General features: G+C 41.3%; 1 protein-coding gene across 8 annotated transcripts in view; it reads left to right on the top strand.

The window, feature by feature from the left end:
• Dab1 (DAB adaptor protein 1) overlaps positions 1–14,708 on the top strand; it is a 1,131,390-nt gene extending 1,116,682 nt beyond the window's left edge. For all 8 annotated transcript variants that reach the window (XM_078026347.1, XM_078026348.1, XM_040288738.2 and 5 more), the window contains one exon: positions 11,886–14,708. The gene's annotated coding sequence lies outside the window, so the exon portion shown is untranslated. The remainder of the gene's footprint in view (positions 1–11,885) is intronic.
• The last annotated feature ends 11,030 nt before the right edge of the window (positions 14,709–25,738 follow it).

The raw sequence follows: 25,738 nt of genomic DNA, 5'->3' as shown, positions 1-25,738 counted from the left end.
GATCATTCTCTGTCCAGGCATAGGTTATTTAGACAGTTATTGAAAGCTAATATAGTATTCTGAGAGTACATTTTGTTGATAGGTTTTATGATTAAAGAACTTAACATACTGTATATTTGGCCACATCTTATAACAGTTCAATACACGTCACAATATATCATGCCACGTAGAACCACCTACTGCTCGTTTACAAATTCACTCTTGCAAAACTATTTCAGGAGATGGTTTATTAATTTCATGTCAGTGCTCTAGGAAAGAGAAAAGTTGGGGATTATGGGGGGGGCTTCTCAGGATGACTGCCCAGAAGGACATTTTTTGGGGGGAGGGGGCAAGTAACTTAGTTCTAAAGCACCCCTGGGTTCAATCCCCAGTACCAAAAAAAAAAAAAAAAAGAAAGAAAGAAAAGAAAGGTGATATGGAACTAAGGTCATACCTGGGAGCAGGTGACAGTGGACAGGGGTTCCTCTGGCAGGGCCCACCAGAAAACTTGCTGAGCTGTCACCTCTTCAGCTTCCACCTTTCCAGGTGTGTCCCACCCATGTGTTTGAGGTAATGACCTGAGCTCTACTTCTTTTTGGTCACACATGGTTGACCTGCCACTGGCCCCACCAAATCAGAGCCATCCCTTCTGTGTCCAGAGGCTGAGTCCAAAACAGACCACCACCTTTCCCTGCTAGGATCCCATTCACTGGCTTCTTCAATAACTTATGCCTCTCTGTGCTTCTTCACATCCTGGCCCATGCTGTGCCCAGTACACCTGTCCACCACTGTGCTTCAGCCCAAATGTAGTCATCTGCCCAGCTTCAGAGATACCCGGTACCAGCACAATGTGAAGCACTTTAAGCCCTACCAAGTGTTGCCACTTGCAATGTTTCAAGCTGCCCAGGAGGTTTTCATGTGTTGTACTTCATGTGCTCAACCTTGCCTTGAAATTTTTGATGAATGAACTAGAGGTAGCAAGCCATTCATCAGGATAACAGCAAACATCATCTAAAATTGAAGTTCTTCTAAAAACAAAGGTGACTAACTCCATTTGTAGACCAATGTATCAAGCCCTCATCTTCATGAGCCTGTTTAGCTGGAGGCAACCCTACAAACTAAACGGGTTCATGGGGCTTTGGTCTGTCCCACAATTGATGCTGCATCCAGCATCCCAGGCCATGGCTGAGTTGCAAAAAGACATAGCATGGAATAGCAGGAAGAGCTTTGCATTTGGAACTTGAGTTCAAATCCTAACTCAGCCACTTTGTGGTGGGAAATCTTGGGCAAGAACCATTATTTCTTTTGAGTATTGGTTTCTTCATTTGCTGGAAGAGGCTTATATTATCTCTGATGTTAACTGAGATAGCACATGTCAAGTCTCTAGCAAGGAGACCAACACGGGATGCTCAAATTATCAAGGTTCTGGGGTATTGTTGTCTGATTTCAGAATCTGATTCCAACATTTCTTATTTATGGGATCCTTCTGATATTTCATAATCATTCTCTAATCTTATTTTATTCATCAAATAAATAAGGATAAAATTGATGTCTGTTTCATAGAGTTACACACCAAGTAAGTGAAGTCATGTATATGGAATTCTTAGTACAGTGTCTTGCACATAGAAAGCATCCCAGAGATGCTTGGCTCTTGTCACCTCCACCACTGCTGCCTCCACCACCACCACCACCACCATCATCATCACCACAACCATCATTATCATCATCACCATCATTGACATCATCACCACCATCATCAGTACTAGTACCACCACCAACATCACCACTAACACCACCACCATCATCACCAGAACCACCATTATCACCATCACCATTGACATCATCACTACCATCATCAGTACTGGTACCACCACCACCATCATCACCACCACCACTGTCATCACCACCACTGTCATCAGTACTAGTACCACGACCACCACCACCATCATGATCCACCATAACCATCAACTTTACACATGTGCTCAACAAATGTTGATTTTCTTTGCTACCTTAGATTTTATACACTTATGCCTTATGTTGAATAATGTCATTGTCTGGGAGGTTTTACTTGATACCTTCTGTGTCCACACAATTGATTTTCCATATATCTCAAACCAGCTTTGGGGTGGGGGTAGAGAAAAGAAAAAGTCTACTCGGCAACTCTCTGCATTGCCTAGTCCCATAATCAGAATGATCCCAGTTTGGAGCCTCATAGGCCACCTCCCACTTTCAAAAAAATGAGCAGTATTCGATTTACATGTGATTCATGATAAATCCTTTCCAGCTCCAGAAGAGAGCCAGACTGTAATCTTTGGTGAAGCAATTTTCTGTCTTTGAAAGCTTAGCCTGGCCATTTCACAGTTCCCTATCACAAATTGTGTGCCAAGGGGCTGGTGCCAGCCTTGCAGACAGATCCTCTATAATCTCCGCTGGGAAAGCCTGAATGAGCCTTTCTAGGTCCTTCCATCAATAGCAGCACAGGCCACATAAGATCTTTTTGTCTCTGTCCCTGTCACCCATCCACCCAACTAGAAATGTACTGATGTACTGACAGCAATTGCTTAGTGCCTTTCTGGACATTTGGAAAGGGGATCCCATGCAGTGATGGATATGTCTGTGGCTTTATTTTCTCCTGAACTTTCATATAGTAAGGAAGCAAGAGTCCCATCCTTCTTATCACCCTTGCAACCATTATCTCCAGCTGTTTTTTATTAGCAATAGCCACACAGTTCTGAGTAAGCAGGGATGGCATCTGTTGATAAGTTAAAGCCCTATCACACCAAAGTAAGAGAAAACAGGCAGACTCAGTCCCTGCAGGTGGAAGCTTTGGGGCCAGTTGCAAACATTTCTGTTTTAGCAATAAAGGAAAATATCTTCAATTATTTCCCTCCCCGTGCCTCCACCTTCCTATTGGGAAAATCATGTGTCTCGGAAAGACTGAGTCAACAGGAGCAAAAAAAGAACCAAAGTAATATTATAATGGCTGGTGAGGGAATGGCAGGTAGTTTATACTTCACTGATGTGTTGCTGGAGCAATTTTAAGGGCAAAATGTTAGCTTTTGAGGAGATGAAAGAAAAATGAAAACATTTATTTGGTTAAATGGCTAAGTAAATAAACTGCCTATCAGACTTTCCCAGCTGTCAAGTCAAAGTAGCATCTGTAACAATGGGAATTGTTTGGTCTCTCTCCCTTTGTAGCAATAGATAGTGCCATAAATAATAAGTTGCTGTCATTTTTTTAAATACTGATCTTCATAGCGGGAACTCATGACATATAAAGTATTACCTGGTAGATTTCTCACATTCAAGGGATGATAATGCTTTGGGAGGAGGAATCAAAGGAAAGAGGGAGAGAAAAAGGATGAAAGGATGGAAGGAAGGAAGGAAGGAAGGACAGAAGACAGACACGGAGCCAGGGTCCTTGAGTTTGATATGGCTCCAAAGATGGTGAATTTGAGCAAATCTCTCTCTCTCTCATCTAAAGAAATACAAATGCAGCAGCTTCCTTTCCAACCTATTCAAGAATCACATAATATCATGAATATGCAAGTGTTTTGTCAGCTTTGAAAATAATAATACATGGATTATTATTACTCTTGTTTTTAAATAGAACTGAACAATAGAGCCTTAAAAAATCATTCAAATAATAAATCAAAGCTGTCCATTTCACGGATATACAATTCAGACGCAAGTCCAGCCTCAGCTTTGGAGGGAGCAATGTCCCACTTGTTCAGACCTTCATGAAGGGACACACTTGGGGAGTAGTTCAGTCACAAGGTGGCTAGGGTCTGGTGGGCCCAGTGCCAAGAAACACTTAAAACCTGGAATGGCAGGAGATAAGACAGAAGGGACGTGGGAGGTGAAGAAGGAGTCGTAAACTGGAGTGGCACCGGGTTCCCTGACATGGTGAGCTAAGTGGTGCCCATCACTGTGCCAAAGAACACAGCAGCATGGTTGAGCAGAAAGAAGGCAAGTTTACTTTGGGACTGACTATGCTTGAGGTGTCCATAAGACATTTAAGTCCAGACACCAGTAGGCTCCTGGATACAACCTCTGGAGGTTGAAAGAGAAACCAGGCCAGATGTGAAGGTCCCAACACAGGTCTCAGCCATTAGAGTAGTGGGCAAAGAGAATACACTTCCAGATCATAACTTGGTGGACTCTCTGGATTATTTATGCTCTATGGGCCACGTAGTCTATTGCAACTGCTGACTGTTGTAAGCAGGACAGCAGCCAAAGACAGTGTGCATCAATGTGTGGGTGTAGCAATGTTCTAATAATACGTTATTTACAAAAACAGGCAGCTGCCAGAATTGGCTAACAGATTATAGTTTGCTGATCCTTGAGTTAGATCACACTCACTGTTTCTAGAATCACTCTGTGGGAGGGAATTTCAATGCCTTTTATCCAATACTATTAATATAATATATTTTTAAATTACTAGCACCACTTAATTCAGTCTTCATATGATTCTTTAATATTTTTATTGGTACCACTATATATATATATATATATATATATATATATATATATATATATATATATATATATATATGAATGACAGGTAAAATATACAGATTACTACTTGCTGAAATCCTAAGATCCATATGAAATAGAGCAAGGACTGGAATCTAGATGCAAAGTTAACTTGGGAGCACTCAAAGAGGATCAGAGTGGTTCCACTTGGGTTTAGCAGCACCCTTCTGACCTAGTAGAAATGTGACATGAGGCTGATGGCTTCATTTCTGAATTTTGAAGAATTTTCTACCCTAACAGCTGTACTTCTAGGCAGAAACTAATCACAAAGCTTTATTTTTCTTTTTCTTTGAAACCACAAAGGAAAAGAAGACTCCTACCTCTAAAGATCCTTCATGGTATACGAGCTCACTTATTCTCACCATCTCATGGGGTAGATGTTACAAACCTGGTTTGACAGATGAGGAAACTGAAGCCCAGGTAGGGGAAATGCTTGCCTAAGCTCATACAGGCCTCTAGGAGGATTGCTGAGATCTTTCTGGTTCCAAAAACACAGGCATTTTCCATAACTCACCCATACATGGATTCAGATAGGACTTTGTGTGTTTTCAGCCTCACTCACTCTCTTCTGCCTATCACCACCTTTTTTCATTTGCCAAGTCCAGAAATTTGAAGTCCCCTCTGACCTAGGTCACATGCTAGAGCTGAAAGACCATGAGACTGAAGTTGCTGCCTGCACAGGACAGTGCTGAGGGACTCAAGCTTTGCTCAGCTCCTAGCTTCAGTCTGACCCCTAACTTGGACACTGATCTTACCCGAGACTTCCCAGCGTGGGCATCAATGGGCTCTTTCAACAAGCAAACTGCATGGTACACCTTGACCTCACATCTGAGACCCATCTCTCTCAGCATGTGGTGTCTTCTCCTCACCTAGTAAAGGTATGTCTCTTTTGACATACCTTTGCGAGGTGTGGCCAAGCTTCCCAAAATAAACACAATACACAGAAAATAGCAATAAAGTCATAATAACAATTTTACTTGACTTCCAAGAGGGTGATGTTGCAATGTGATATAGGAAATACTTGCCCTTATACTTCATGACAAAGAGCCAGGAACAAGGGGCAGAAACAAGTCAGCCAAGAAAGAAGGGAAATCCAAGCCGTGGGCCTCTCCCCTGGCTCTCTGCTCTCTCCCAGACCTCAGTCTCTTTATCCAGGGCAGGAGTTATGAGACAAGGGCTTGCAGCTTTAATATTCAACAAGTAGGCATGAGTGGGAGTGGATAGGACGATGGGCCTCAGAAGACCTGGGACAGTTACAGGAAGCTGTAGAAAAAACAATCTAGACTTCAGTGATCAGGAGCAGACCTGAGGTTGCTGGCACTAGGAGGTGGATTGACTGAGAAGGACACAGGGGAAGTTGTTAGGTGAGGAAATGTTCTGTAGCTCACATGAGCGTACAGATTTGTTGCAATTTATGAAGCTACATTTAAAGGGGTATACTTTATTGTATATAAATGATACCTCAATAAAGTTGATTTTAAAATAATGAAGAGAATAAATAAATTCATAGAGAATGAAAGTCTCATTAGTAGTTACCAGGGAATGGGGGTCAGGAGAGTAGGACCTTATTATTCCTTATTGGTATAGAGTTCTGTGGCAGGTGGTAAAAGAGTTTTGGAAATAGTAGTGATGGTTGCATAACATCATCAACATAATTAATACCACCAAACCCTAAGTTAAAATGGCAAATGTTACATTATTTATATTTTACCATGAAAAATATCTTTAAAAAAAAAAGAAAAAGAAATAGAGGGAACAATAACCCAGTATGTCTAAGCACTGCCCTGTGACATCTGAATGACCTTGGACACTCACCACCCTGGAGAGTGTGGTTTCTTTGCTGAAATAGAGATGGGAACACCAAGGGTATATTCCCAGGAGGAGCTCAAGGGGGATCATGGGCATGATATAGGAAAGTCTTTTATAGCCTGTAGAATTTTCTGTAAACATAAGCTATTATTTCTCTAATTCTCTAAGTCCACTTTGCTGTTATACATGAGCACATAATTCATACTTAAAAGAACTCACAGAGCAGTCTGCAAACAGTGGAAGTCTCTTATCCACAGGGCCTGCAGCCAGGTCTTTAGATTAATTCTGCATTTATTCTGCACACTTCCCTGGCTGATCCAGTGCCACCGTTATATTTCATAACAGAGAGCCCATTTGCTGTTGCACCTATGTGCGATGAAGGAGAAGTGATTTGGACTGCTTAATAATCACTTGTGGTGATTAAAACCATCTCAGAGAAGGGAGGATGAAACACACATCCAAACACAAGGGGCCTTGTCTTCTTGAGGGTATCTCCCTGGGAGAGGTCCCTGTGTTTTCTCCTTTAGTCCTTAGTTTCCACCCTTCTTTCCGAGGGGACCTCTATCTATTCTTACAACTGAAGACTCTGGCACCCAGGGGAATGGGACCCAGGAGTCCTGGGGTTACTAAGTGGGAGATGGCAAGGAAGAATACAGCCCCTGAAGTCCAGGCCTTAGTGTTTTCTGTTGAGCATCAATAATTTCACACATGTCAGCATCAAACAAGGCCCTTCAGGGATGGTGATGGGCCAAAACAAACACGGCCAACTCACAGTCATGGCCAAGCACAAGCAAAACATGAACAGTGTCCAAACTGTAAAAATGTAAAAGTGACCAACTCCCCCTCTCCCCTGGCTTTAACCTTGCCCCATCCTTCCTGCCTTCCAGGTAAGAATTATTAGATCATCATAGAACTAACCGCACTTTGTGACACCATGAAAGCCAGAGAAAAACCTTTGTCCGTCATCTAACATCAGCTCACATCCTGTGATGCAATGCTCCCTGGTTCCCTGTCTGCAATGAGGCATAACTTGGTCAACTCCGGGTGGTTCCAGGGGGTCTTAGGAACAGCATCGAGGTCTTCCTGAGCCCAGACTGCTGTGCTTCCATCTTTCACTGACCCTCTGGGCACATAGGGTGTTTAACTTAGGAGAAAGCGTGGAGGGTTGATGGTATTCTAGTTTTTACTACATAGTATTCATTTACTTGTGGTCCTCTAAAGATATTCGTGTCAAAATCACAGAGAAGCTAAAGTTTCTAAGCATTTGCCAATCTCCATTAGGAAAAGAGACGTTCACTTACTCACCCTTACCTGAGTGTTCCTTGTTAGTGGACACGCCTCTTGCTCAGAATTTGGGATGCTGGCCTGTGAGGCACAGTGGAACTCGGGGCAGACACACTCAATGTACCGTGACAGGAGTGGAGAGGGAGGTCTGTGTGAGGCACTGCAGGAGTTGGGAACTGAGTGGCTCCAACCTGAGGAGTCCAGGAAAGCCTTTCTGTTTGAGCCAGATCTTAAAGCCCCAACTCTCATGTAGAGCAAAGAAGGCCCAAAGAAACTGCCTGGGCAATGTCTCAAATGGGAAAATTCTGTCTGTTGTGTTAGGGTACATCCAGATCCTGCAATCTGCATGGCTGAACCCAAGAAACCAGTGAGACAGGAAGGAGAATTAAGAAAAACACACACACATTTGGACACCGGGGCGCACACCTGTGATCCCAGCAGCTTGGAAGTCTGAGACAGGAGGATGGCAAGTTCAAAGCCAGCCTCAGGAAAAGGGAGGTGCTAAGCAACTCAGTGAGACCCTGTCTCTAAATAAAATACAAAATAGGGCTGGGGATGTGGCTCAGTGGTCGAGTGCCCCTGAGTTCAATTCCTAATACTGCCCCCCACCCCCCAAAAGAGAAAAACATACAGATATTGAGAGAGAAAGCTGGGATCAAGTGGAACACTGCACTCTGATAGAGAAACAGTGTCTGAAGCGCTGACCCAGCAAGTTTATTTATATAGGGTCTCATAATCAAGAAGTTAAGGACTATAGAGGCATTGCTCCTTGTGCACTAGAAAATTATGGGGCTATAAACATTCTTATAGCTATTTCAATTCATTGTTCAAAGTTTCTACTAAGTGGGAAGGCTTGAAGTGAAACTGGTGAAACATTGCAGTTATCTTGCTATGCTCAGAATCCTCTGTCCTGGGAGCTGGTGTTTGAGCTCCAAGCTATGAGCTACCAGGGGTCACTATCAGCTGGGAAGTTGTCAACTGGCACCTTCCCACCGATAAATTCCTAAGAGTGGTGTCACCTCTGTCCAGGGGTCAGTTCAAAGCAATGATCCATTCGCCACTGTTGACATCCAGAATGGAGTCAGGAAGGTGGAACATGGGAGGGAGTGGAAATAGGTGAGGGGTTGGGGAAGGAGAGTCCATATTGGAAAGGCCTGTGTGCTGTCCCAAGGAGTTGACATTATCTTCCTGAGTCAGGAGGGTCATTTCAGACAGGAGATTAACATGACCAAATCCATTTCAGAAAGATCATTTTGGCCGAGGTAAAAAGAAAGATTTAAAAAAAAAAAAAAAAAACATGATTTTTGTGACATAAAGGTTGAGTTTTGATTCATGGTCTACAAGGGATATTTATTAGCTCTAATGAACTACAAGACTAATGGGCCTTCTTTGCCCAGCTAAGGAGCTCCATGATCTTAACCTGGGGTGATGGCGAGCCTTTGAAAGATTTGAGGCACGACAGAGATGTGGTCATATCTGTCCAAAGAAAACAAAACCAAAAAAAAAAAATCATCCACAGTGGGTTATGTTAATATGTGATTCCATTTAGTCTTTTTGGAATATTGAAAACAACTTGAAGACTCCATCGTGACCTTGCCAGAAAACAGGTTGGAAAATTCTGGATCAAATGATTTCTTAGCTCCCCTCTAACTCTGACAGTCTAAGGTTCTGTAACAAGGAAAGTAAAGCTATTGCCAAAAACGTATAATGCATCACGGTGTCAGACTTTGGGATTATCTGCTGCTTGGGGTTTTCCACACCACTGCTCCCCTTCATTAGTGGGGATAATTGAGAGTTGACTGCAGTTGGTACCGCTGTTGTGATGGGTATTTGAAGCTAAATTCCGGCAAGCAGGAGATGTGTGAATATTTATCTCGGCTGCAGAAAGTGAATGCAGCGTGGCATTAATTACCCCGTCTGCGCCTGCTGTCGTCCCCTGTTTTTAGGTGTCATTCTCAGTTGGATAAATTAGTTTCCAAAATTAGAATAGAGCAAATTGTAGGGTGAGATCAAGCCAGCCTGACTTCTTAGGGCACCCAGAAAGAATGGGCTCAGAAACTCAACCCAGGACACATGCAGATACCTAAGGAAAGGCTTCTTCCCAGTCATGTGCGTGACTGTTTTTCTTTGTTTACTCTCCCTACTCCACCCCTGGAGTGCCCAGGGAGACAGTCAGACAGACAGACAGACACACAGACACACACACACACACACACACATACAGTGATGCTCATGTCTTAGCCTTACAACAGATATTTCAAACAGTCAAAGACATTGACACAGAGTAGATCAGGTACTTAATAAATCATCTTGCTATACGTTTTGATCAATTTGATTTTGAAAGAATGAAGCCAAGTTGAAGTGTGTTTAGAACAGAGGAATCACAACAGTGAAGAAACTAGAAACTGTCACAATCACTCACTGACAAAACAGAGGCTCTTTTTTTTGAGGACCCATGATCTGTGTTGCATGTATAAAATGGCAGAAGGTACCAGCAAGCAGTAACCCAGAGGAAGGAGGTGGAAAAATGGCTCTGGACCCTCTGTCATTGGACATGTGAAGAAGGATTGCAGTTCTTTCTGATTCAGAGGGCAGCAAGAGGTGCGTGGGTGGAAAGCAAGAAGGGACCTATTAGCATTATTATGTTGCAGAATAGGGTGTCTGCGAGGACAGGGTGTTCCTGCTCCCCCAGAAAAACCCAAACAATGAACCCTGGAGGAAAACACCTTGGCTCTGAGAGTCACAGCCCTGCGTTCTACCCTGGGCGTGCTTCCTTAGTAACCCTGTGCTTGGGGAGGGGGGCGCGAAGGAGAGCTCTCCTGCAGATTCCTCATCTCTGTACTGGTGGGCCTGGGCCTTATCTTGCAGGTCCTCTCACTTTGCAATATAAAGCAAGCAGAGCAATATACAAGAAGCAGCGTGGTCACCTTGAGACTGCACAACCTCTCTGATCTTGAGGCTTTATCTGTAAAATGAAGATGGGAGGGAAAAAATATCTGCTTCCAGGACTGTTAAATAGATAAAATAAGACATGAAGGTGCTTTGTAAACTCTGAAGCACTTTACAGATGGAAGGATTAGTTGGCCTCTCTCATAGCGGCTGCTGTAATAGACTAGGAAAAAACACTGCACCCCATTTCCAGGGCTCCTGTATCCAGACATTAGCATTGTGACCATGGGCAAATTACTTAACTTCTCTGTACTTGATTTCTGACTTGCAAAAGAGAGCACACCTGCCGTACAAGGTGGTTATGATGGGTTATGTACTTAACAATCCCTAGCAGGGTGCCAGGCACATAGTAGAGACTCACAAAATGCCAATTCATTCTGAAGGTCCAAGAAAATAAGGAAAGAAAAAGGATCTATACACACTTGGCACGAGGCAGAATAACATAAAATTCCATAAAATATGGCAGAATAAAGATATGAGTGTGCTCATTTAATTCTGCCACAAACAGCCTTGAGGTCAGTTTTAGCAGAAGGGTTAGACTTTGGATCTGATGTGCTTGGCCAGTGTACACCGGTTCATCTCAACATGAGCCAAAGTCTGAAGTGGCTTAGACAAGGACAGGCACCTGTCCCCATCTACAATTTTCTTGCTGCATTGTGCTGAAAGTCCCTGTGTGGGTCTCGGGACAGCCCCTCAGGTGCAGGCAAATGAATGGCCAAACCAAACATAGCAGGTTGAAATAGAAACAAGCTCTAGAAGCTTTTGATTAAGAGCTAAAGACCGCCTGCTGTCTCTCTTGCTTGCTAGTCACCCTGTCACCATTGTTTGTGGAAGCCAAGAGCAGCTTGGTCTAGAGTAGACACCGAGAAATGGTGCTGGGAAAATATCCACTGGACCCATCATGATTGTTAGGGTTCTCTGAGGACTCTTTCCTCCAAAGCCTTGTGCTAGATGTTTTCTATGGATTAGTTCTAATTCTTTCAAGAACCCTCCAGGAAAAGCAGTATTAGTTACATTTCTTGCTTGAAGAAACGGAGGCTCAGAAAGGATAAATATCACATAGTCGGTCCAGCTCCGCCCACCCGCTAGATCATGCTAAAGCAGTCCCTGCTTAAAAGCCAAGGTTAGAACTGGGTGAGACATTCTTTTTCATGAGAAAAACATGGCCAAAATGATATGCACAATGATGGAGTAATCCAAAAATACCCTGAGGTCATCCATCATCCGCTGTCACCTTTCTGTCTTGACTCCCAACCCTTCCTGCCTTAAGCTGTCTCAGAACATCCCACCTGGAAAGGGCAGATCTCACTTTGTCCCTCTGTCCACAGGAGCCAGAGCCTCTCTATGCGCAGATCAACCGACCTAAGAAGTAGCATCAATGTGAGCTCGTGGTGGGTGCTTCCAGACTGGCACGGAAATCGGCATGGCGACAGGCTCTCTTGTATTCTTTCACCTCACCTCATCTCACGAAGAAATTCACTATTGCCCGATGGAACTCCTTCTGAGGAGGGAACTAAGCATTTTCGGCAACCAATGGCAGATATCTATGGCAGCACAAAAAAAAAAATCCACATAAGTATATATATATATATATATATATAAATAAAAAACACCCAACATTAAATCACAAATCAAGCAAATACTTACCCAACAAATATTCTGAGCTCTCTTAGCTGGGTTTAAAATGACCTGGGATATAAAATCGTAATTCTGCTCTTATTTCTCTACCTGTTGACCACTGTAGAGACAGCAAATTTGGAGTGACAGGCATCAGAGAATTGCAACAAGGTTGGCACTGACTTCTTTTAGGCAAAAGCAAGAGGGTCCACTGTGACCACAATGTCATCATTGACCCTATGCCTTCTGGCATATGATGACTTTTTCCATTGCTCCACAAGGCTTGGTCTGCCATCCCTCACCCACACCTTTCCTTTCTTTGTCATGTTTGAAAATTAATGGGTGTATAAATTTTTGTATTGCTTTTGACTTTTTTTTAGATATGGGTGAAGAAATCTAACTGGGAGCGGGGGGGGAAAGTCTCTTATTATGAAGTAATTAACTTGAAATCACAAGACAAATAAGTGATCGATTATTCATTGTGATCAAGAATGTTGCCAAAATGACCCTTTAGTGGTTCTGCAAGCTGGTGAAGAAGGACAGTTTTCGGTTTGAATCTTCACTCTGTGCGTAGGAAAGGACATCAAATCCCATTGATGAGAAAGATGGAAAAAAAAATGCATCTGGTTTCCTAAGAAGCTCTAAACTCTGAGTACAATAAAATGATATTTTTATTTTCCCGATACTTTGCTGCTGTGATACTATGCAGACAAGTGTCTTCTCCACGTGCCATTTTCAAAGAAAAAGTCATTTGCCAAATAATTCTGGTACAATCCTGGTCATGTGGTTTTGGATCTTGACAACTGACTTTCTGCTGGAACAATGAGGACATAAAACATTCAGCCTAACAAACTGATCCCGTGGTCAAAATGGTTCATCTATCTCTCTTTTTGTACATCCGAAAATTCAAATGGGATTTTTATTTTGTAACTTGAAAAAGAAAAAAAAAAAAAAAACCTTACCATTAAACTCTTTAAATATTTAAGGGAAATGGCTTTAAGGAGTTCTAATGAAAAAAAAAATGTCAGTTTTTTTTTTTGTAAATATAAATGTTAATGAAAATGCTTTTTAATAATGCCATTACACTGTAGAGAAGGTGGCAGGCTGCGTGCAAAGTGTGACACTTTGATGGATGGGGCTCACTCTCCAGATGTTCCACTGGAGCAGATGGCAGGAAGGAGGTCGGGGACAGCTGGCGGGAGCATCTGGCCCATCAGCAGCTGGGGAAAAAGAGGGGGACTGTGGCTCCATAAGCCCACCTTCCACCAGCGTGCCCACGTGGTGTGCAGAACAGGAACAAGGTGGTTAGAAGGCCTGACCTTGAGATCCGCACACTCTCCACTCCCACCTACTCCCTCCATAAATCACGGACTCTGTGTTCGAAACAGAGGGTTTAAGCTTCCTGTTTTTACACGGATGGGACAAAAAGTGCAGTGTTCGGTTCCCATGTTCCGCACATGATTTTCATAAAGAATTATATATTTTTTTCCCTACAGAGAATTGTTATACAGGTCACACGTGTTTTCCTGATGTTCCTATGCAGTTACGGTATGTTGACTTTAGTGGTTTAACACTAAGAAGGAATCTTTAAAGAATCCTGTAATTCACTGGATTGGGGGGTGGTGATTCTTATTACTTGGTTTAAAATTTGAAAAGTAGAATTTGCATGGATCTGATTGGCTCCAATAGGCCTGTATGCTTTGGCTCTTCATATCACTAGAAATGAAAACGGTTTGGAAGATGAATTCTAAAATGATTGTACCCTTTATTCTCCAAAAAAAAAAAAGAAAAGAAAGAAAAATAGAGATATGTGTAGGTGATTATTGCTATCTGAAGCCCACATATTACCCAATAAGGTCATTGGAATCAGATTTGGGGTGGGGGGGATGTGGATAAACTGACCAAATGCCAAATGTTCATTAGAGAATATACATCAATGTCATCCCCGTGTGGAAGATCCCAAGAACCAGAAAAGCGAGAAGGCCATGTAGCACCTGCAGTGTCAACTGGGGTCCCAAGACCCCTCCAGCAGCGTCCACAGATATAATCAGGCAGTGCTGTCATAGGAAGGAGAAATGGGAAAGGTGTGATCAGCAGGGGAGTTGTCCTGAAACCAGTTGGACGGTGAGTTCTGGAGGTTGGATAAGGTGGGCAGTTCCCCGGGGGGAGATCACCTCAGCTGCTGTTCTCCACGATCCCGATTCTATACAGTGGTGCTATCTTCTCCCTCAACGTGGCCGTCCTGAGTTTGTCCCGCAGTATCACACCATCATGCCCATGCTTCGGGTTGCTTCTGCAGTGTTCAAAGTGAACCGTAGCTGATGTTTCGGGTGCACCGTCCGGAGTTAATTTCATAGCAGAGGGTGACAGTCAGCCCAAATGGCTTGCCATCACTCATTGAACACGCTTGAAAATGTAACTGGCTCTGAACTTCCAGAAGATGCCCATGTGATGCGTTAAAGAGGGAAATAAAGTTGAGATTTTTAAACTGCCATCTAGAGTCTCATTGGCAGAATTCTGATTTTTTTTTTTTTCCAAGCGCTGTTTGGTGAGTCCAGCAACACCGTACCCTATCCCAGGAATACAGTGACATTTCCAAACAAGAGCTGAGGTGCCAATACCAAAAGAGCATGGGGAGTCTGCACAGTTCTGGTTAGATCAATAGAAAAAAAAAAAAATCCATGTACGTAACTGTTAATTCCTCATCCTTCACTAGCACTAAATTTGTCACTTTAAATTTTGAACCAGGGAAATGCCACCTGTCGTTCTGTCCCCATTCCCCATAGCTCTTCAATCTTTACATGCCGCAAGACTTTTTTGATAACTTGTACTCATCCCAGTGTCTACGGAAACCCCATCATGTAATGTACCGGGCACCTTCTTTAAAAAAAAAAAAAAATGTTTACTCTGTGGGTTTGGTTCATTTCAATTTCTGCGTTCTGACACATATTTTTTTAATAAAGATGAGAAAGAGAAAATGACTGTTGCAGTACATTTCTAGACCTACTTTAACTTTACCTCAGATGACAGTTTGTTAACATATATGGACACATTATTTTTAACTTTATGTACAATGCATTCAAGAGAACAGCGAAATTTTTAGAAATTTTCCATTAATTTCTGTAACACGCCATGTAAAACTGTTACAAATAAACATGTTTGAGAACAACAGTTTAGCCTGGCTTTATTCCATAAGTTTCCACCGGGATAATCAGGCCATGGATTTAGAGAAGGAAATCACTTCTGTTACCATCTGACCGGAGGATGGCCTCTCCCTCCCTGGCCCTGGACGAGAGCGAACTTGACTGGGGTGTTAGATCAGGCCATCCTCCTCAGTCTTCAGCTGAACTCTGATAGCAACCCTGCGAGTGAGAGCAGAAGATGTTAGGAAAGGCAAACCTTGGGGAGATTTGGTGCTTGGACTGAAGGTATCATGGAACTTTCAAAATTAGTGAAGACCCTCTACCCCCAGTTTAATAGATTTTTTGTTTAAGCGTCTGTTAAAATCTATTAAATTGGATTGGAAAGCCAAGGTTAACCTAAGTTGTCACAGAGTTCCTCACCTTTCATTTGAAGGTCAATGGCTTTCAGAGACTTAAAGCACAAAACATTTATGTTCCTTCACATTCCCCACACATTCACATAAAGAAAAAATGTCTGAAGCTGGATTCTTACTTCAATGTATATTGAAGAATAGAAAAAAAATGTATTTATGTGTATGTATGTGTATATATATATGTGTGTGTGTGTGTGTGTGTGTGTGTGTGTGTGTATGCATGTGTATATGTGTGTATGTGGTTTTTATCTCCTTTTTAAACTAAATCCATTTATCCGTCCAATAATCAACCAGATTACAGACTACAATTAGGTTATTGAGATGCCACAAACCACTTCTGACTAGGAATGGTTGTGTTAATGATTGCAGAAACACAAACCCTCAATCTGGCCTTGTTATACGGAAGGTTTTAAACAGATGTTATCACCAACTTAGAGAAAACGAGAGAACTGGCTTATATTACAGCAAAATAAATTTGGAACCCATAAAACAACTTCCATACAGTAAGAAGTGCTAAATCCTGGGTTGAATAACTCAAGATGTTACAGAGCAACTATTGGTGCTAGAAGTTCTGTCCATTGTGTTGATTAATTCTATAAACATTCTGGAAGGAGTGAACATTATTACCAATCTGTAGATAAGGAAACAGATTTAGGATGAAAACCATAAAAATATGTTATATGCATTTACAAATATACCACAAGAAAACCCACTATTCTATATAATTTATATGCACTAAAAGAAAGAGATTAACTTCCCCATTAGTAAATGGCCAAGTTGAGATTTGAATTTTAGTCCCTACTTAGAGTTGATAATAATTTTTTAAGTAGTTGGAAATTTACTGTTTTAAATAGGTCTATATAGGTTTGTTGAAAAACACTGACTTCCTGTCCTTCTTCAGTAATATTACTGATCTCAGTAATATGTTAGGTTTCTAAGCTCCTCCAGGTTTAAGTAAAAATAAAAATCCATTAGTTGTTACTATCTTAAGCGGCTAAATACACAGTTACTTCTTTAATTGACACTTTAGGAGAGACACGTGCGAAAGAGATAAAGAAGAAATCTTTTTGTCCAACTAGTTCATACCAAGCACTGGTTTACTCAGTAAAGAGTGGTTTACTCTGCCAGCGTACATGGATCTTGAAAGTGACAAATTAAAAGGTGTCCTATTTAACTGCTAGGCGTATGCCAAAATAAGTCAGGCAGACCTATCTGCTTTCATTCTGTGCTTGAGAGCAAACCCTTGTTGTTTTGACAGTGAATGTTTTTTGTTTTACTCAAGAGTGACAGCAGGGAAAACGCCTAGAATAAAAACAGGTTTCAACAAAATCAACCTTCAAAGCTTCGAAAGTTTTTAAAATGATGTTTAAATTCAAGGGAAATGTGAGCAATGGTGCCTGAAAGATTAGGGGGGGGGGAAACCAGATGTAAATGACTTTCAAGCCATTGAGTGACCAGATCTTGCTATTATGTTAAAATACGAATCACCAACGGTGTACTCCTGCTTCATCCATGCTATGCATATCCTAGTTGTCTTTTCTAAATCCATATTAAAACCTTCAGAGGAGGGACATGTGCTCCCCATTTAACAGGTTAGGAAACTGAAATTCAGAGATGCTACGACATAGCTCTGTATTAATAGGGCAAAAAATGTACCCAGAGGCTGCCGTCATCCCAGGGTTTGAATCCCAAGCCTCTCTGCTCTATTGCACGTGGCTTCTTGCTGACAGGGATTCTGCCATGTCAAATTGCTCAGGCACCCGCTCTAAAATACTTTGAGCCCTTCTGTATTCAATTCCAAGCCGTGTCTATTATATTAGAAAAATCACACCATACATTACCCTGATGGATACAGTACAGAAATTGATTCTTAACTAAAAATGACTATAGTTATTTTAAAACAAAGGGAAAATCCAGTTTTATTCTCAGGAACAGTAATAGCTCTAACCCAATCCAATGAATATTTAATTTCAAAACAAAACCCTCACATTCACTTTATCTTCCAAGGTACAGAGATCTAAAGAAGGAGCCTTTTGAACAGGCTTTCTGTTCCTTCTTTGCTGAAGAATATTAATGACTGCCAAGTGGGAAACGTCTAAATATTCTTGCGAGATGGCAGCCTCTGGTGACTTGGGTCTTTAATCTTCCGAACCACCTCTTGCCATTTCTGTCACTCACTCTGGGGTCACAGCCTGGAGTGGGGAATGGGCAACCTTGGCTGGAGATGGAATAAACAGGTCTCAGAGCTGGCACGTTGTCAACAGTAAAATGCCAAGCTGTCTTTCTCTACACTGTACTTGGAGCCCCTCTGCTGCTCCCAGCTTTGGGGTGGAGAGTGTAAGAACCCTGAAGACTATCTCATTTCAGAGTATAGGTCAAAGTCACTCACCTACAGCCAAGGGCCATGCACTCAAGAATCAAGGAAGTTAGTTATTAAAGGAAAGCTGTTTCCTCTCACCTGTCTTGTGGGCTCTACAGAAAGAAGAGCAGCAGTCAGCCACCAATCAGCCCGTGCTTATCCCTTTAGGGTGAAGCCCCATCATAGCGCAAACTAAAAATGGAGGAAGAATTACTCAAGATGAGCCCCATGTTTATCAGAAGAAAGACAGACGATGCAAAACTCAAGTTAGCTAAATATGGTATAGTTTTCTTTTTTCCTTTTGCAAAACCTAATAAGTGTCTGGCCAAATCTTCTCCCTCTGCTTCTCATTCATCTCTTTTCTCATCTAAGTGGTGCACACTGCCTTTACTGGTGAGTCAATAGGAAGAGTTTCCAGATGGTGGACTTTGAATTTGGAAAGTCTTGGTTTAGAACCTGGTTCTATAAATTGCCAGTTGTTTAAATTTACACGAAACAAGTCACTTAAGCTCTCTAAGATTCAGTTCATTCACAGGCAAAAATCAAAGGCTGTTAGAAGAAATAAATTTGACGATTTCATACCTGGGACATAGTAAATGCTCAATGCACATTGCCTGTTGCTACTGTCAAAGAAAGTCTGAGAGCTATTATGTGTTATTTATTTAATTCTTTCACTTTACATTTTATCCTTTCATGTCTCTTTGCCCAGCATAGTAACACTCAAAGTGTGCAGGATGGCAGTGAGTGATTATTACCTCTCTTTTATCATCAAAGAAAGACAAGGAAGTGTAACATATACATCTTTGAATTTTTCACTGGCAAAGTTTAAAGCAAAACCCTGTCATGGATTTATTTATCTTATCAAGACATATTAAGCATGTGATAGGTACCAAGTCCCATGATAAGCCCTAGTGATTCAGGAGCTTTTTAAAAATGCATACATGAGGCTCCTGCTTCAAGAAATTCAGATTCAAGTGGGGTGGGGCAGGCTACAGTGGGGTGAATGCAGGTGTGTGGTCTTACTGTGTAGGGTGGGTGGAGCCGGGCCTGAAAAATTGAGCAGGAGTTCACACGCAGTGATGTCCTTAGAGGGACAAGCATTGGCAGCACTAGCAGGGCCAGAGAGTGTGGTGTGCCCGGAGTGGCTAAAAGGGAACCCAGAAAAGGACGCACTATTTCAGCTGTTGAGTCATACAGAGAAGCCAATTTCTCAATTTGTATTTCAAAGCTCGGATAACAAAAGGCATCAAAAAAGTAATATAAATTATAGCTTAATCCCTCTAATGGATAATCAGAAATTCCTAAATTAAATATTAGCAAATCAAACACAGCTGTAAACCATGACTCAATAAAGTTGATTCTTGGAATGCAATTAATAGACCAAGAGAGACTCTGTCGTCTTAGTGGATGCCAAATAGACATCTGATAAATTCATTAACTTCTTCAAGGGGAAAAAAAATGGAAACTAGAATGATGGTACTATTTCCTTCACATGATAAAGAACATCCATCTCAAGCCAGCAGCTTACTGAAACTTAGCAGCGAAACTGGAGTCTACCCCCCTTAAAATAGAGGTCCATGGGGTCAGATACCACCTCTACCACTGAATGTTGATCTAAAATGTGAGGCGATGCAGTGAAGTAACACAAGCTGGAGAAAGCAGCAGAAGTTTACATGTTGCCAGCCTGCATAACAAGCAGAGTCTCCAAGGAATAGTGAGATCTACTTGGGAATGAGCACGGGACATTGCCACGTGTCAGGAAGCCCTGTGTGTGTTCAAAGGAGAAGGGCACAGGGAAACTTTTAAAAGAAAAAGGGGGAGGTTGTAAGTTATATAGAGACAATAATCCTTGGCCACGAAAATTAATAAGAAGGTGTCCAAGGATCAATAACAAGCCCAAGGCTGAACCGACAGTTACGGGGCAGATGTCCTTGCAGAAGTATTTTGTGTGGAAGCTTGCTAGTGGCCTTTATGGAAAGCTGTAGTTCTGACAATCTTTTGTGATGGTTCATATTATCAAGTATATGTGCATGAGAATCCCTCCTTCATGAGCTCCCGGCTTTAATATACTAATAAATATATATGCATGTATATAAGGATATGCCTATATGTAGAGTGTGTTGTGTGTGTGTGTCTGGTGGTTGTTGTTAGGCCTTGATATAAGTCACTCCATCTTGATTCTGATAGCTTTCACATTGTAAAATGAGAATACTGCCAATGTTTGCAGATAATATTTTCCAACAGGAAAAAATCTATCTGAAGCTATAAGAACTAATCAGAGATTTAATTAAGGTGGTTAGTTTAAAATATATATATAAATCAATATTTTCTATGTTTCTATAAATAACCTTTTAAAAAACTTATTGTGAAAAAGGATTTTGCTCATAATAACAACAAAAATAATATACCAAGAATAAATTTGATACTGAAAATGGAACAAATTTAATGCTCTAGATAAAATAAATAAATAAATAAATAAAAACCTTGTCAAAGTGCATAAAATAACTGAAGAGATTGAGGGAGTAAGGTCCAACATTATAATCATATCAGTTCTCCCTAATCAATTTACAGCTTAACACAATTCCAATCATAATCTCAATTTTATAACTTCAATCATATTTCATACTCAATCACATTCTAATCCCTATCTATAAGAGAAGAACATGTGAGGGGCTGGGGTTGTGGCTCAGTGGTAGAGTGCTCTCCTAGCAAGCACAAGGCACCAGGTTCAATCCTCAGCACCACATAAATGTAAAATAAAGATATTGTATCCACCTAAAGCTTGAGAATATTTTTAAAAAAGAGAGAAGAACATGTGAGAATACTCAAGAAAAAATTTAATGTCATGAGGATCAACTTCTTTCAAAATAAATCCAAAATAATCTAAAATTTGGGGCAGAGGACAGAGACTAAAAAGCTTAGTAAAACAATCTAAGGCACAAAAATAAGCCTAATAAATGAGGGTGGGAATGAATGCATTCAAGTCAGCGTGGATCAACTAGGATTTACATGGAATGGAACTGGAATAGTACATGCTACTAAGATATTTTGGAATCCCTCACACCATATAGCTAATTAAATTACGTAGAAATTAAATATTAATTATATGTAAACAAGAAATGTGTGTGAAAAATATCAATGAGTATTCATATGGAGGTAGAAAAGAATAATCTGTCATGCTGGTGTCTGAGGCTCATACCAAATGCAAACAAATATATATTTATAAAAATTTGGGTAGATTTAACTTCATAAAACTTCGTAGCCAAAGTTACCATAAGTAATATGAAAAGGCCTTGGAATATTTACAGTACCCATTACGAACAGAGTTGTGTTCTCCTAAATATACAGAAAACTAAAAGCTTAGAGAAACAACTTCATGGAGAAATTGGAAAAGGATATGAACAAACAATTCCTGAAGAAAAATTACAAAAGACTCACAAAAATAGCAAGAAACAGAAAGCAATTCAGTGTTCCATCGATAGGGACCACATTAACTAAATTATGACATCATCTAACATTTTCTGAAATGAAGGCAGTAATTGGCTGGAATGAAACAATGCAAAAGATATTTAAGAATAGAGGGTTTGGTAAATTACCACTTTTAGTGCTGTAGAAAGTATGCATGTAGATGTTTATATATTTGTAGAAAATGTATATGATGACTGTTGTAATTTGGATGAGATGTCCCCGAAAGCTCATGGGTGAGATGATGCAAGAAAGCTTGGCTGTGAAAGGATTGGGTTATGAGAGGCTTAACCTGATCAGTGTATTAATCCTCTGCTGGGAATTAACTGGGTGGTAACTGTAGGCAGGTAAGGTGTGGCTGGAGGAGGTGGGTCTTTGGGGGTGTGTCTTTGGGGTACAGATTTTGTCTATGATGAGGGGAGTTTCTATGTCTATCTCTATCTCCCCCCCCCCGCCTACTTCCTGGTGCCCTATTCTGAACTGTATTTCTCTGCCACACCCTTCCAGCACCGTGATGCCTCAACTCAAGCCTAGAGCAATGGAGTCAACCATCCATGGATGGGACCTCTGAAACCCTGAGCCCCCAAATAAAACTTTCCCTCTCTAATTATTGCCAGGTACTTTGGTCATAGCAAAAAAAAAAAAAAAAAACAACTGACTAAAACAGTGATATACAGCAAGTTGCGTATTCATTTATTAATTATCTGTTGAGGGTCTGCTACATGCCAGGCGTTGTTCTATAGCTGGCAACATAAAACCCTATCCTAAGCAGTAATGTTACCCTAACCCTAACCTTGGAGAGCTCAGCCCTGGAGGTGGGGTTCAGGAGCCTTAGTTGGGAAAAATAAGCTTCTCATCTGCACCTTATCATACTCTTTGAAATTTTACCTTCATGTACACTTTACATGTTTTCAATGACCACAAAGCGTTTTTCAATGCACAAATATTTACAATCAAAGAAATCCAAGTTTAAACCTAATTTTTTGGCCTATCAGATTAGCAATTAATAAAAAGGTGATTATCTGTGTTGGTGAGGATGTAAGGAAATGGTTTCACTCATATACTTGTTTGAATCAAAAGCTCAAAAATTTTTTCATCTAAATACTTTAAAAGGCATGCATAATCTTCAACATGCTAATGTCACTCATACAACTAAAATTTAAAAGGAGTGAATTTTTGTGGTAGTAAACAAATATGCATTAAGATGACCTTCCCTCATGTATAACAGAGAAAAAACAGAAATCTCAATTTCTAGTTACATGAAACTGGCTAAATGTTATATTCATTGAATAGGATACTGTGGCTTCATGTTCATTGGCACCCTCCTTAAAGATAGGGACCATGTCTTCTACCTGTTCTTTCCTGTCAATCAGTGTAAGTTTATGGATGGCTTATGCAGCCACGAAAATAATGTTGTAGAATCTGTATTTTATCCTAGTATTTCCTACGCCACTCTTTTAGTAATCATTCAGTGTGGCAGAGTGTAAAATCATGCATGCATTGTGGACCTCATTTGGTTTTGTAAATATATTCATATATATGCATAGGGGTGGGGGAAACAGAAATCCAGGTAGCAAGATTACATAGGACTTCCACTTTATTCTCTGTGTTGAATTTTTTTTGTGTGTGTTGTCTTCTGGATTCTCTATATCTATCACCTTTTTCTAATCAGAGAAAAGTAACTATTTTAAGAAGAAAGGAACTATTAGCCAGTGGTGTTCTGTGCTGTACAGACGTCATAACAGTTGAAAATGCTGTTGAGTGCATCACCCCTGCCAGGCCCATGTGGAAGGCTATTTACCTAGAGTACTTTACTTTGTTCTCGAGATAACCCTGTGAGGTTTAAACTTCTATTTTTGCAGTTGTTCTAATTAGTTTTACAAGCCAGTAGAATGTATTTTGACACAGTATCCACAAGTGAAGCATAACTTCTCATTCCTCTGGCTGTAAGTGGTACTGAGTCTCACCAATAGTAGAATCGTACAATATACATAGGGTAATAATGTCTGTTTCAATTGTTCCCATTTTACAAATGATGACCCTGAGGTTTGGCCAGAAGTACCAGTTCACAGAAGTAGCAGCTGGGAGGCTGAGATTCACTTCCTGACCTTGATTCTACAACTTGGGCTCTTCCTCATCACACCAGGTGAGCTCCTCCATTAGGAACAAGACCAAAAAGTACCCATTGAACTAGGACCTGTTTGTTGACAGCGGGCAGTAGATACTGGAGAAATAGAAGAGATTTGGGGATCAAAAAACAAACCTGAGAAATGTATAAATAATTTATCCATCTAAGTTTCAAAGCATCTGAATGGATGTAGTTGGTGGGGGAAAACCATGGATCCTCTTCTCAGAGAACTTTGGACCAGGTTTGAATTACTTACTATCATCCTTAAACAGGGACAAAGAGGCCATCCAAAAGGACCAACACCCTGCACTCCATACAGTCTTCAAAAGATGTATGGTTGGGGGGAAACTAGACCATTTTAACCTGCACAGCCAAGTCTAGTCAAAACTGGATTCTGGAAACCCAAGGTATGGGAAAGAGCCGGGTCACTCTGTGAGTTGGAATGGGAAGATGGCCAGAGTTCCTCCCCACAGCCTTTTCCACTCTGCCTTTCCTCCCATCAGTGCCACAGCACCATCATTGCCACCCACCCCTTGCCTCCAAAAGCCACACCATGATCAAAGGACACACATCACAGCCAGTCTACGGAACATGCTGCTTATCATTCAACTTATAAAAGAACAACAGCACTTTCTTTAGTATGCATCCTTCATTTACAAATATATATATAAAAAATTTAAAACTGAAAAGTCTATAAAATACATATATCTAAAAGTTTTGTCAAGTCCTCTCCTGTTATTAGGGATCCTACCCCAGACGGAGGTGGAGTCTGGAGATGGCCAACTCAGAATGTGTTGCTCCTGGATCCACAGCCTTCCTTTGGGATCCTGGCCTTAAGAACCCAACCCTAGTCATCAGGATTTAATTTAAAAATGTCATGACTTAGAGTCCTCCTCAGGGTGCCAGAAGGTTGGTCAGGGGTTTCTGAAGAGCTTTCTTGAGCCAACCCCCACCTTCCACAGGAAAATAGATCATCTCCCTGTCTTGGCAAGCTAGAGTTCTGCTTCAAATCAGTCCTCAGTCTCCATACACCACCTGCTGGCTTCTTGCTGAGCCATTCCAGAACCAGTTGTCTGCTCCTCCTAGCCACGGTTGCTGGGCTTGTGACCAGCCAGTCCCTTAGTTGGCTCATGAATTATCTCCACCATGCAATTGCCCCCTTTCTATCAGGTCCCTTCTTTCTATCACCACCAATACGGATGCTGTATGGGATGAGGGGGTTAGCATATTGGCATTCATGTCTCTTTTTCTCATGAGAACCTACAAGAGACCTAGGATATGTGTATTTCCTCTCCCATTGTATAAAAGTAGACATTGAAGTTCCAGGTCAGTAAACTCTCAACATAAATGGTGTAGCCAGAACTTGAATCCTGACTCACAGATTCCAAATTCCTTGCTTCATCACTATCCCATGCTTCCGGGACAAAATGAAGGTGAAGTGATGAAGCAGCATCCATCCTCCCATTTCCACCTGTGGTCCCCCTGGCTTGTAGGAAGCTCCTGGGGCCATTGTCTACCGAGCTCAATCCCCAGCCCAATACATATTTACCTGAGCAGAGGATAGAGAGAGTTTAGCTAGTGTCTGTTGCATCAATGGATGAGATTTGCTACTAATAATACCACGTTATCTCAGAGGAAACATCTGGTTTATGGACCATGAGGAAGAGGTTTTATCAAACTCCACACAAGCTTACTTAAAGAATAACAGTCTACAAAGCCATCCGTGCTTGGTGCTGATGGCATTTTAGGTATAGAAAGGATTGGATCTTGCAAATGGTGCTATAGTTTTGTTGCACTGGAAACCATCATCTCAAGAAAAATGTGTTTAGCAGATTCATTCTCCCCTAAAAGAAAACCAACTTGCCAGAGGCACTCAGAAACTTGGTCCATGGAAGTATCTTTGTAATTGTGTCAGTTCAAGTTAATTTTGTTATGGGGGCTGGGACTTGCATAAGGAGTTGAGGAAGTGGCCGTGGGGTGGGGTGTGGCTGGAAACTGGAGCAGGGAATCTATTCAGACAGACACAGATAGCCTGAGAGGAGCCTTGGGGTCATGA

Source organism: Ictidomys tridecemlineatus, chromosome 11, assembly GCF_052094955.1.
Source record: "Ictidomys tridecemlineatus isolate mIctTri1 chromosome 11, mIctTri1.hap1, whole genome shotgun sequence".
Taxonomy (NCBI): Eukaryota; Metazoa; Chordata; class Mammalia; order Rodentia; family Sciuridae; genus Ictidomys; species Ictidomys tridecemlineatus.
Note: the sequence above shows the minus strand (reverse complement) of the source record. Positions and strands in the feature narration are given on the sequence as shown.